This window comes from Musca autumnalis, unplaced genomic scaffold, assembly GCF_047663935.1.
Source record: "Musca autumnalis isolate F117 unplaced genomic scaffold, ASM4766393v1 scaffold_4, whole genome shotgun sequence".
NCBI classification, from domain to species: Eukaryota; Metazoa; Arthropoda; class Insecta; order Diptera; family Muscidae; genus Musca; species Musca autumnalis.
The window spans coordinates 228,674,517-228,688,170 of NW_027411977.1; the positions used below are offsets into that span (position 1 = coordinate 228,674,517).

The following is a 13,654-nucleotide window of genomic DNA, read 5'->3' on the forward strand; positions in this document are numbered from 1 at the left end:
AATTCCCCCCAGGTTACAAAAATCAACACAACATATTAATTATGATCATACGAACATTAAAACATATTAATTTATTGAATTATAATTAATTATTTATACGGATGAATCTCTCAAAACTTGACAACTTATACAATAGAAAAAATGACAATAATTGAAATTCAAGAATAATACCTGGATTCTCTTACTAATATTAATGGCTTCAATCGTCAGTGGACAAAAGCATTAATCTATTTACCTTGTCTTTTCGCGCTCAATGTCGCGCCCTTTTGACCTTTTCTCAACCACCTAAAAGAGCTCTCTTAACTGGGTATTTTGCCGCCAAAACCTGTGGGCACCAAAAATCAAATTAACAAGGATACTAGATAATCCTATTGAAAACACTTAGCCTTTTGTCAAAACCTCCGGGTATTTTTCCCTTACAATGTGACAATTTACTTACAAAGCTAGGCAAATTTAAATAGAAAGACAAAAAAATGTAATTTATATAAAAATTATATCGAATTTTATGATTTTCAGGACTCTCTGATTAACTAAGTTCCTATTCACTTTCTTTCCAGATATCAGCAGCCTCTACTGCGTGTTAACTTCCTTTGCAGACGTTACGTTGAAACTTAACAAAATGCACAAAATAAGGCACATACAAAAATGCATACAAAACACATAAAGACAACACAACGGTAAGACACCTTTTACCTGGTATTTTACGTTCAAACAATTGATTGGCTTATTATCTTGTTTCTTACAGATCACACCATACGTGTTTAACAGGCGAAATTTTAAACGCCACAATTATCATAAAGATGGGTGTCTTGAATTAAGGGCAACAGCAGCGGTTTGGGATGAAACGGAGACGCACCAGATTATGGATGATGACCAGCCCAGTCCGGCTCTATAACCAGTAATGTATTTGACCTCACGTCCAAGGAAAGTAGCCGTTTCATCCACCAAATTATTTCCACAACTACAGGAATTCTTGTACCAGCACCGCCGCTTTATCTTCTGCCAATCGCACACCGAGGAAAAGTTGACTTCCTGCCGTTGTGTATAACAAATACGTCCAGCCTGCAGTCACTTCTTGGACAACCAATATACAGCCGGAAAATATCTATTAAACACAGACATATACCAATTTACCATATTTGTCACTACATCACCACTACTTCTACTCACAATAGTTCACAATAAAAGTAACGAACTCAAGATTATAACTTTTTTTTTTTTAACTGCTCTCTGGGCTTTAAAATCACCACGGTAACGTCTTTAACCAAACTATGGGTTTTCCTTGGCGCACGGCCTTATATAGCCCTCCACTCAGCAAATCCCGCCAGATGCTAATTTTCCATGAAACACCATTTTTCTTGACCATTCATTTTCTATTTTCTTCTTTTGTTGTAATTATCCGTCAATTTTCCATCTATTCACTCGGAGTTGATGACTCCCTATTGTGACTGTATTATCAGCTGGTAACCAATTCAATATTAATATGTAACGACAATTCAACCGGCTGTCCAACTTTCAAATATTATACCCCAATACGGAGAATTTTGCTCTCAATCTCATGTGAATATTACATCGCACTACTCTTCATCACCTACCCTGCCTAATTTTATTTTATTTACTTGTTTCTACACATTTTATCGTATCTGGAAGAATATTTTCAACCATTTACACGGTCATTTGATTTTTCCTACTGACATAGCGCATTTACACCACCCTTAATCAAGTGGAACGCTTATCATTCCTACTGCATAGTAAATTTACCATGCTTCCTACTACCTTTTATACAACCCTGCTAGTGGTTATTTTTCAACGTAGCGATCCCTATTTCACCATATCCACATTTCCAAACACACCACCAACTAGAACTCACACAATAATTGACAGCAATATTGCAAAACATAAAATCTTCGAAATCTTCGGGTTTTGTTGACATCCTCATTCAATTTTTTATTATAATTTGACTGAACAAATTATAAGCTATACGGGAAGGACGGAAAGCAGTGGAAATTAAACAATATCCTCACAAAAATTTCACCCCCCCACCCCCATTAGCACTGCCAAGCATGAGGCCGGCCCATTATTGTTGTTGTTGTCCGCCGTTGGTATGTGTGGCCTGCAACAAAACTTCAAATTCGGCAAGGAAAACGAGACGAAGTTGATGTGCATGGCCGTGTAGGTCTTTGCACGTGGGGAACTCCCACTCCCTGATTGTCTCATGCCGGGCATATGGTATGTATTTGCGGAAAATGGTAGGGTAAGCATAATGTTTTCGTTCTTTTTTTATATTGCCTGATTAAATTTTCTTTTTCGCAGGTGGGGTGTACATATATTTCTGATCGGATTGCTGTCGTGATGCGTTGGATGGCCTGATATAGAATCATAAGTGTTATTTATGGTCCATTTAACTACCCCTTTGTATGGAGTTGTGATGACAAAAGCAGACGTGCTGTATGCAGCATATGTCGGTATTATGGACAGGTACACACAATCAGTAGCCGTGGTGTCAGTATTAAATGTGTGTGTGTGTGTGTTTACATTGGCGTATGTTATCAGTGACGACATAAACAAATGGAAATTGTGATTATGATTGGTGTTGCACGTTCTTTAGGGCAAATGTAATCACTATAGGCGTCAGCGACTCTCGTGAATGTGAATTCTATATTGCTAATGAATTGTTCGCATTAGTAATCACTCTTAATGGCCCATCCTGACAGTGCAAAATATGACCTTAAAGGAATGTGTGGAGAACATTGACGTGTAAAAAGATTCTTATTGTCTCTTGATATTTATGGCATTGTGCCATATGAAAATAAGATTTCATTCAAGGCAGGTCAACCCTTGCGGTCGGTCTCAAACCATGCATATTTATATAAGGTAGATGCATTATTGCAACACCTAACAAATTTACAATGTCCTCAGGAAAACCTAAAAACATTTTGAAACTCCTTTAAAATATAACAAATTTGAATCCAAGTGTAATTATAAAACATTCAGAACTGTCGTAGGTCATTTTTATTACACGTTCAGGATGAAAAGAAGTATTTTGTGATAGCAAATTTCGAAGTTTCACATTTTATGATTAGACCCTATTACCTTTCGAAAACCAAGTTTAAATAAATGCGCATTGGTTTTAACATACACTGATTTAAATGGTTTTTGGATTAAAGGGAAACAATCTACTGACCTAATGGTTGCTGATTTACAGTGTTGGTCACATAATTAGCACACCTTAAAAGAATCCTAATATTGTGAATAGTTTCAATATTTTCGTCCATATTCAATTTTAAATCCCTTTCGTTTGGGAATAAGTTCCAGTCTGCTAGTTATACTCTCCACCAGTCCCGAAATTTCAGTGTCAGAAGGGTATTATATGGGGTACACCATGGGTCCCAAGGACTGATGGGAATTCTAGTTTTTCCGATTTTTTTTTTATGTAAACAAATTCATGGAGGCAAGTAGTTCATAGAAACATCATATTCTTGTTCATCTTTGTAAATTTGCGAATAGTGGGATGTACCCACCAGCAGTGTGCCTCGGTAAAGTCCGTTTGCCACAAACATTTTCATTACAACCTGTAATATGATGCGTTGAGCTATTGATTTTATAAATTTTTATCCATCTGGACTGAATTTTACCGATACGTCGTGAAGTATGCAACGATAAACCTATGTTCATCTCTATGGTACCTACGCCAACTTCAATAATTTTCTAAACATAAGGCAAATGGGAGATAGTCTAGTGAAACCGCAAGATAATATGTTTCCCGGAGCTTAAAAACGATTAAATTTAAACTCAATAATCCAGAAAACATTTATCTTGAATAGTATATGCCTACTTTCATGGATATTAACCAATTTCAGCAAACCTCAAAAACCTTTATTGTTAGAAAGGGGTTATACTTTTAACCATACTCATGTGCTACGTGTTCACCTAATGCTTTGTTGACAGTTTTGTACCGGTAGGTCTTTGGTGTTATTCAGACGTATAATTTTGAATAACAAATAGTATCATAAGTTGATCTTCCTCAAATAAGGTGCATTGTATTGATCTTCTTTCTATAAACCCCTTCCAAGTCGAATATTTTCTTGAATGAATCATCGACCGTAAACACTTTTTGAAAAGTCTTTGCACTTTATATTTAAATTTCGGTAATCAGTTAACAATTCCAATAATTTCAGATCCAATTGTACATTCGTTTTTGAAATTTTGGCGACTTTCTGAGGTTTAAGTGTACATTACGAAAAATGGTCCGCTATTGGGATATATTTAGAGATTCCGAATTGATAAATTTTTTTGTTTTTTTTTTTTTTCAAAAAAATGGTTTGTTGAATACGTTTTGAATATGAATTAACTTTAATAAAATTAATTGTTGCATATTAATTGAATTAGCCCAATCACTGCGGTGGTTCCATATGGAACCACTTGGGTTATTTTACCTTTTGGAATAAAAATGACAGTAAAGTAAATTCGGGTTCCAATTCTTATCTTAAAAGCAGGATAAAGTGAAAAAATTTGCATTTTTTACGAAAATCTTCGAAGGGATTTAGTTAAATTAAAAATCGTAGGGTGTGCTAATTCGATTTCCCCTTGATAATGTGGCCGTCTTCGCCAAAACGTTTATTTCAAAAAACCACTGATAATACTATTCACTTATCACTTCTGTTAAATGCATTATAAAAAGGATTTTACGAAAATGTTTCAATTTGCCCTATCAAAACTCTTAGCTGACTGAAATCATTTTGAACCAAAGAGGCATGAATAATATCCTTTCGCCCCATGAATAGATGCGTCACTTCATGAATATATCCTTTGAATGAACATAGTCGCGGTATGATGGGAAATAGTTATTCTTGATTCTTATGACATGGTGGTTTTACACAAACGTAGAAAGTTTTACTCCCTCGCAACGGTCTAGTTTCCTCGCGACGAGCTTTCATCTTTTGAGGTCTTTGGCATGGCATACCCCCATTGGCTTTCCATTTAAATCTTCAAGGGAGTACATATTATTTCCTACTGGCTTCAAGATACGGCATTTTGTAAATTTGCGAGCGAATTTTGCATTAAAATTCTTCCCAAAGTCACTGAGGACATGGTTCCTTTTGTATACCTCTTGACCGGGAGAGAATGTAATCATGCGGGCTCGAGCGTTATATCTTTTTGCGCTTTGTACATATGCCTGGTGCATATTCTGCCGGATTTTGTTACGAATCAGTTCCATTCTGTCGTTTCGCTCCACCTGCCTAATTTCATGGTCTGTCATGGACAGCAGTTTCCTGGCTAACTTATAATCTGCCCCATGGGTATACATACTGTGACCAAATAAGGCGAAAAATGGAGTTACTCCAGTCGCACTGTGTATGGATGTTCGCAATGCACATTCAATATCTGTTAGATATAGATCCCAGTCCCTGTGGTCATTCTCTAGATATGCCCTAATGGCTGACAGCACGGACTGGTTGACCCGTTCGGATGCATTTGACTGCGGGGCATATGGAGCGGTTTGGATATGATTTATCCCATATGTTTTAATCATATCTTTGAAGGTCTTCGATATGAATTGTGCCCCGTTGTCAGAATGTATCGTCTCGGGTACACCAAACTTCCGGAAAATATCCTCAACCATAAATTTAACCACATTTGAAGCGGTTGCCTCGCGCATTGCCTTCAAGAAGGTAAATTTGCTGAAGTGGTCAACAACTATGAAAATGAATGAGTTGCCACTTTTCGAGCGTGGATATTTTCCCAGGAAATCAATGTAGAGTTTTTGGAAGGGGAGTAGTGTCACCACTTCACTTCCTATCGTGGGTTGAGTCTGCTCATTGGTAGGCTTTGTCTCTTTGCACACGGTGCAATTAGAAACATATTTTCTGACCTGTGATGCCATCTGTGGCCAGTAATACTTTTCCCTTAGCCGGTGTAGGGTTTTAGAAATACCACCATGAGCTGACGTGGTCCTATCGTGAGCTTGTTCAATCAAAACATGGGTTAATGTCTCCGGGACCCACAATTTCCACTGGAACTCCTGGGCGTCCGGGTCATACGATGTGTGGCACTTTTTAAACACCATGTTGTCGATAATCTTCAAGTCAGGGAGATTCTCAATATTTTTGGCCACTGTATCTCTAAGTTCATTGTAAGAATCGCTATCAAATTCGGTAGTTTCAAACTCTAGGACCTGATCCACATCGATTTCATCGACCGTGGGTAGGCGGGATAGCATATCGGCAACCACGTTGTCCTTCCCCTTGCGGTGCTCAATAGTGAAATTGTATCCCTGGAGTTGCAATGACCAACGAGCTAAACGACCACTAAGGTCCTTTAGGTTCATTAGCCATTGCAAACTCGCGTGATCAGTGATCACCGTAAATTGCATGAGTTCCACATAGGGGCGGAACCTTTGGATAGCCATCACCGCGGCGAGACACTCCTTCTCCGTCACGCTGTAATTTCTCTGACACTTATTCAATTTCTTGGAATAGAACGCAATCGGGTGTTCATGTCCTTCGCTATTGAGCTGGAACAGAACCGCTCCGACGCCATACTCCGATGCATCACATTGGATATAAAAGGGTTTAGAGAAATCAGCGTGACGTAAAACTGGGGCGGAGGTCAAGGCCTTCTTCAGGTCTTCAAAAGCCTCCTTCGCTTTTTCCGAAATTTGAAACTTTGGCGATTTCTTTAGCGTGTCGGTGAGTGGAGCCGACAGAGACGCGAAGTCCTTAATAAATCTTCGGTACCACCCTACCGTACCAAGAAAACTCCTGACTTCTCTGGCATTTTTAGGAACTTTAATCTTTTTAATTGCTTCGACCTTCTCGGGGTCGGTGCGCAGTACGCCTCCACCTATGATAAACCCCAAGTATTTTAACTGTTGAAAACAGAACTTCGACTTTGTCAACCCGATAGTTAAATTCGCTCGCTTAAGGCATCCGGCTACCTCGGTTAGTAAACGAAGATGCTCGTCGAAGTCGCTTGATACAATCAACAGGTCGTCCAGGTACACAAAGACATTCTCCTTTAGTCGTTGGGGAATGACTTTGTCCATCAGTCGGCATAATCTTTGTGCAGCATTGCACAATCCAAACGGCATCACGCGGAATTGATACAACGGACGGCCTGGGATTGTAAAAGCTGTATACGACTTGCTATCCTCATCTAACTCGATCTGCCAGAACGCGTACTTAAGATCCACGCTGCTAATATAAAAGGTTTCGTCTATGCGACTTAGTATTCCTTCAATATTTTGCAGCGGGTACGCGTCCTTTACCGTGAGCTTATTTAACTTTCGGGCATCCAAACAGAAGCGGTTTTTCCCGGGTTTCCTCACAATCGTGGTCCTATTGCTCCACGGGCTCTCACTCTCTTCTATGACATTAAGGGCTAACATGTGGTCAACTTCCTGGTAGGTAATAGCTTGAACAGCTGGAGACATGGGGTAATGTCGATCTTTGACTGGTACAGCCCCTTCGATGAGTTTTATTGAATGTTTTTCCACGCTAGTACAACCTAAACCATGACTTTCGAAGGTCATGAACTTATCTACGACTTCTTTCAATCGCTTTTCTTCATTCGCTGATAATATATGGGGGTTAAGTTTGTAATCTGAAACGGTATCAGTCATGTCCTTTACAACTTTTTCCATATCAATTTCGGCCACACCTAGTACGTCAGGTGCCAGTTGGAATAGTCTCCAAAAATCTATCCCCAGATAAAGTTCCTGTTCCAATTGGGGACATAGAAACAAGGTTATCTCTTTTTCCTGGTCCTGGTACTTTATGGAGGTCTTTATTTTACCCAGAACACAGTATCGTGTACCTCCTGCGGTGGTAACCCTGCTGTACATGGACATTACTGGAATACCTAGTTCTTCAACAAACTCTCTACCATTTTTACCCAACATACTTACTGATGCACCGGTGTCTAGGAGTCCATGTAAGGCCTTCCCCTGAATACTGACTTCCGCGAAAACTCTCGGATCGGTTGTAGCTTTAGTTACCTTCGAAATAGAATCTATCAAATATCGTTTTTCTTGACGCCATAATTTCGTTTTCTGTCTTAACTTCATAATTTTCTGGGGTATTACGCCAATCTCTGAATTGAAGATTCTTTCCTTTACTTTTTCATAGTTAAGTTGCCTTTGCTCCAGTGGAACATGGTGCCTCTGAGCTGCTGTAAAATTTTGAATATCAACCTTAACACTATCCTTAACTAATTTCTCTTTGTTGCTACTCTTAATTTGAACCCTCTTGGGATTTAAAATTTCTGATTCACAGGGTTTTCCACAGGGTGTGTCTCCCCTGTCTTTTCCACACCCCTCCTCGAGTTTCCCTGCTGACATACAGGACATTTTGGAGTTACGGTATCTGCTTTGCCACACCTATAGCAGAATAGCTTCCTAAATTCGGCCGGACAGTCCATGAATACATGTCCCTTTTCACGGCAGTTCCAACAGACTATTGGATTTCTTGACTGGTTCTGCATTCTAACAGCCGACACATTTTCTTCGACATCTCCCTCTGTTACCTCGGTAGGATCTTCATACAGTTCCTCGTAGATCTCATTTACTTGTCTTATGGGTCTTTGTGGAACGGGCGTAGGCCTATTTTCACGCCTGGGGAAATTACGCTCCGCTTCTATACATTCAATACGCAATTGTTCAACTGTCGAAATCGACATTTGATACACATGCCTTTTGATGTCTTCACGAATATTCCCTCTCAAGATCTTTACCATCTCATGCTCATAAATCGGTTGTAACAATCTAGAGCGCAAGATCCCCATCTCAAGAAAATAGGCATTAACACTCTCATTATACCGCTGTTTTCGTTCCAACAAATCCCTAAGTATATCGAACTTAGACTGAGGGGACTGATACTGGCTTAGAAGGGCTTCCTTTAACCCTTCCCAATCAGTATATATTGCATTTTGTCTATACAGCCAGTACCATTCTCTAGCCGGACCTGACACAAGGAAAGAGAAATCTCTCAAAACCTCAGCCCACGGAATATTATACTGGGCTCGCATTATCTCCAATCGTTTGATGAAATCGTTGACTCTCAGTTCCCTTGGGTCACCGCTAAAGTTTAAACCTAACTTATCAACGCGTATTTTTAATGGTTCATAATTGGCAGTTGGCATTGGGAAATTTCCATGGCTATATGGTGGTGTTGGATCGGCACTAGGAATTTGCCTATAGGGCTGTGTGTTTACACTTCGCATCAAATTATCGTTGTTAGCGGATATATCATTAACAACATTGTTGGAATTACAATTTGAAGTATTATTTTTGGACTGTTGCGCTGCCGTTGAGGCATGTACTACAGTGGATAGTTCTTTCATTCCCTTTGCCAACGACTCGATCATTTTTTTAACATCAGATATTTCAGTTTCGACCATTTTCTTAACTTTATCTTCTAAAGACTTTTGGACAGAGGCGGCTTCATCTTGAACCAGTCCATGCAAATCAGATGTTATTGAACCTGCTGGTTCGTTATTATTTTGATTAACCCCATTCGCATGTATTTGACTAAAGTTATCTCTTCTCGTTATCGAATCGGATAGATCAGTAAATTGAAATGAATTCATATTATTATTTTCAGCCATTCTTCTCTGTTTATGATACCCAGGAAAATAAGTCGATCGGTTCAAATCAAAAGATTCGGGTCTACTTCTTTTCTTATTTTTACTATGGCGTGTGTTGTAGTAACTCATGACATGTACAGTGAATCGTAGCCTATTTCGTTACCAGGCGAATAAACCAGAACAGATTGTATTTCCCAAAAGATGTATATTGAAATTCGTTTTATCAATCAGGGTTAAAGATTTAAATACGATTTTAATGTACTAATTTATACGGCTTCTAAACACAAATTTCTAAATTAGACAATTACAACATAAAATTTTGGGGGATATTGCTTTTTCAGAAGCAGTGTGTGTGTGGTATTTTATATTTATTTTCATTATATAGTACTCCCTAATGAGATGTATGACAGTTTCCCAAAACATATTTATTCTTACATTTCACGATAGCGCATCTTACTTCCGTGTCCATGACATGTTTATCCATTTTTTTATGGTTAAAAGCTCATGGCATATTTCCAATATTCTGATTTCTACTGACTCTAATTATCTGAAATCGCTAATGGCTTTACCTAGAAGTTATACTGGCATATGCACGCCCTCGCTTTCGAACTATTATTAAATTTTTCTGAATTCTAAAAAGATTTTCAATACAAAATCGTTTTATTCCAGCACGGAATTACGAGCTACTGATTTAATCATGCTTGAAAATGTAGAAAATAATTACTTTAAATTTTTAGATATATTACTGCACTTTATAACCTAATCGCTAAGTTCAGATGCAATGCCATATCACCGATATTTAAAGATTAAAATCATTTTCTTTGCTCTATTTTAAAACTACTAGCATTCTATGGCTATGTGCGTCGATCTTATTGCACAGAGTTACTATCCGAATATCACATTTTACAAAGGCTATATAAAATCGCCATTTTGTTAAGCGGTACTCGGAAAAATTACGTTTTTTTTTCGGTTGGGCGCCATCTCTGTTAAGTGTGCGACCTCGGTTTTCGATTAGGCTGTCCTCCCGACCATAGAGACTCCCAGGGCTAGGGTACTCAACCCGCCAATCGAACCCAACACACTAACATTGAATTGAGGGTGTATTCTATTGCCTACTTTCACTATATTTCAACAACACAGCAAAGGGAAACGTCATGCAGGGATCTTGGTGGAAGGATCCCGTACTTGCCCACCCTTCCTGGATCCAGTACCTCCATAACTTACTTTTCTCTGGACCCCCGTGCACCACACATTTGTCTCACACACTTACTTCATTGCAAATTCCCCCCAGGTTACAAAAATCAACACAACATATTAATTATGATCATACGAACATTAAAACATATTAATTTATTGAATTATAATTAATTATTTATACGGATGAATCTCTCAAAACTTGACAACTTATACAATAGAAAAAATGACAATAATTGAAATTCAAGAATAATACCTGGATTCTCTTACTAATATTAATGGCTTCAATCGTCAGTGGACAAAAGCATTAATCTATTTACCTTGTCTTTTCGCGCTCAATGTCGCGCCCTTTTGACCTTTTCTCAACCACCTAAAAGAGCTCTCTTAACTGGGTATTTTGCCGCCAAAACCTGTGGGCACCAAAAATCAAATTAACAAGGATACTAGATAATCCTATTGAAAACACTTAGCCTTTTGTCAAAACCTCCGGGTATTTTTCCCTTACAATGTGACAATTTACTTACAAAGCTAGGCAAATTTAAATAGAAAGACAAAAAAATGTAATTTATATAAAAATTATATCGAATTTTATGATTTTCAGGACTCTCTGATTAACTAAGTTCCTATTCACTTTCTTTCCAGATATCAGCAGCCTCTACTGCGTGTTAACTTCCTTTGCAGACGTTACGTTGAAACTTAACAAAATGCACAAAATAAGGCACATACAAAAATGCATACAAAACACATAAAGACAACACAACGGTAAGACACCTTTTACCTGGTATTTTACGTTCAAACAATTGATTGGCTTATTATCTTGTTTCTTACAGATCACACCATACGTGTTTAACAGGCGAAATTTTAAACGCCACAATTATCATAAAGATGGGTGTCTTGAATTAAGGGCAACAGCAGCGGTTTGGGATGAAACGGAGACGCACCAGATTATGGATGATGACCAGCCCAGTCCGGCTCTATAACCAGTAATGTATTTGACCTCACGTCCAAGGAAAGTAGCCGTTTCATCCACCAAATTATTTCCACAACTACAGGAATTCTTGTACCAGCACCGCCGCTTTATCTTCTGCCAATCGCACACCGAGGAAAAGTTGACTTCCTGCCGTTGTGTATAACAAATACGTCCAGCCTGCAGTCACTTCTTGGACAACCAATATACAGCCGGAAAATATCTATTAAACACAGACATATACCAATTTACCATATTTGTCACTACATCACCACTACTTCTACTCACAATAGTTCACAATAAAAGTAACGAACTCAAGATTATAACTTTTTTTTTTTTAACTGCTCTCTGGGCTTTAAAATCACCACGGTAACGTCTTTAACCAAACTATGGGTTTTCCTTGGCGCACGGCCTTATATAGCCCTCCACTCAGCAAATCCCGCCAGATGCTAATTTTCCATGAAACACCATTTTTCTTGACCATTCATTTTCTATTTTCTTCTTTTGTTGTAATTATCCGTCAATTTTCCATCTATTCACTCGGAGTTGATGACTCCCTATTGTGACTGTATTATCAGCTGGTAACCAATTCAATATTAATATGTAACGACAATTCAACCGGCTGTCCAACTTTCAAATATTATACCCCAATACGGAGAATTTTGCTCTCAATCTCATGTGAATATTACATCGCACTACTCTTCATCACCTACCCTGCCTAATTTTATTTTATTTACTTGTTTCTACACATTTTATCGTATCTGGAAGAATATTTTCAACCATTTACACGGTCATTTGATTTTTCCTACTGACATAGCGCATTTACACCACCCTTAATCAAGTGGAACGCTTATCATTCCTACTGCATAGTAAATTTACCATGCTTCCTACTACCTTTTATACAACCCTGCTAGTGGTTATTTTTCAACGTAGCGATCCCTATTTCACCATATCCACATTTCCAAACACACCACCAACTAGAACTCACACAATAATTGACAGCAATATTGCAAAACATAAAATCTTCGAAATCTTCGGGTTTTGTTGACATCCTCATTCAATTTTTTATTATAATTTGACTGAACAAATTATAAGCTATACGGGAAGGACGGAAAGCAGTGGAAATTAAACAATATCCTCACAAAAATTTCACCCCCCCACCCCCATTAGCACTGCCAAGCATGAGGCCGGCCCATTATTGTTGTTGTTGTCCGCCGTTGGTATGTGTGGCCTGCAACAATTGTAACAACATAACAGGGATTATATCATTAGTTCTTCCATATACATTTTATAATTGATAAGTATTATGCATTTTTTTATATAACAAAAGACATACATATTTAACATTAGTGTTATTTTTTAGTTAAAAATTATTTTAAGGTTATTTTGTTATCAATTGAACGTTTATTATTTGTAATTGTAGTTGTTATAAGCTGACTTTATCTCAAAATAAAACAAACTCTAGTTTTATGTACGAAAAGTCTTTAGTTCCTGTTTACACAAGGCACTTTAGTTGTAACGGTGCATTAAGCAACATGGCCAGATGTCAAATTCACCTCAAAGAGAAATGCGAAGAAATGTTTTATTTATTTTCTTTTTGAAGCAACACGGCCACATTTCAAATTACATGTCCCAATCTGAATAATAAAGAAGCCTTTGGTAAATAAGACCGTTTTTATTCCGACTCATGGTAGAACAAATACAAGGTAAAGTTAATACTACAACAAATACAACTCGAACAACAACCACAAAGGAATTTGTTTTTGTTTGTAACGTTACTGCCAGTTGTATTTGTAAACAAAACAAGGAAATGTCTATAAATTATTGGAATTTAAAAAACTAATAATTTTTCACATTTGGTTGAATATTTTGGAAAACATGAATGAAAATTCGTTACATTTTCAATTTTTA

General features: G+C 37.8%; 2 long non-coding RNA genes across 3 annotated transcripts in view; one reads left to right on the plus strand and one right to left on the minus strand.

Annotated features, from left to right (window-relative positions):
- The window catches only part of LOC141400920 (uncharacterized), a 57,335-nt gene extending 45,274 nt beyond the window's left edge, over positions 1-12,061 (plus strand). Inside the window, exons 1-4 of one of the 2 annotated variants that reach the window (XR_012412233.1) lie at positions 548-677; positions 746-2,254; positions 2,314-2,478; positions 11,419-12,061. This is a non-coding gene — a long non-coding RNA (uncharacterized lncRNA). Of the gene's footprint in view, positions 1-547; positions 2,255-2,313; positions 2,479-11,418 lie in introns of those variants that run through there. The other variant, XR_012412232.1, reaches the window with a different exon arrangement.
- On the minus strand, positions 36-1,791 carry LOC141400921 (uncharacterized). Its single transcript, XR_012412234.1, has 3 exons — positions 1,777-1,791; positions 1,171-1,460; positions 36-1,105 (listed from the first exon to the last, which is right to left on the minus strand). It is a non-coding gene; the product is annotated as an uncharacterized lncRNA (long non-coding RNA).
- Positions 12,062-13,654: the final 1,593 nt, after the last annotated feature.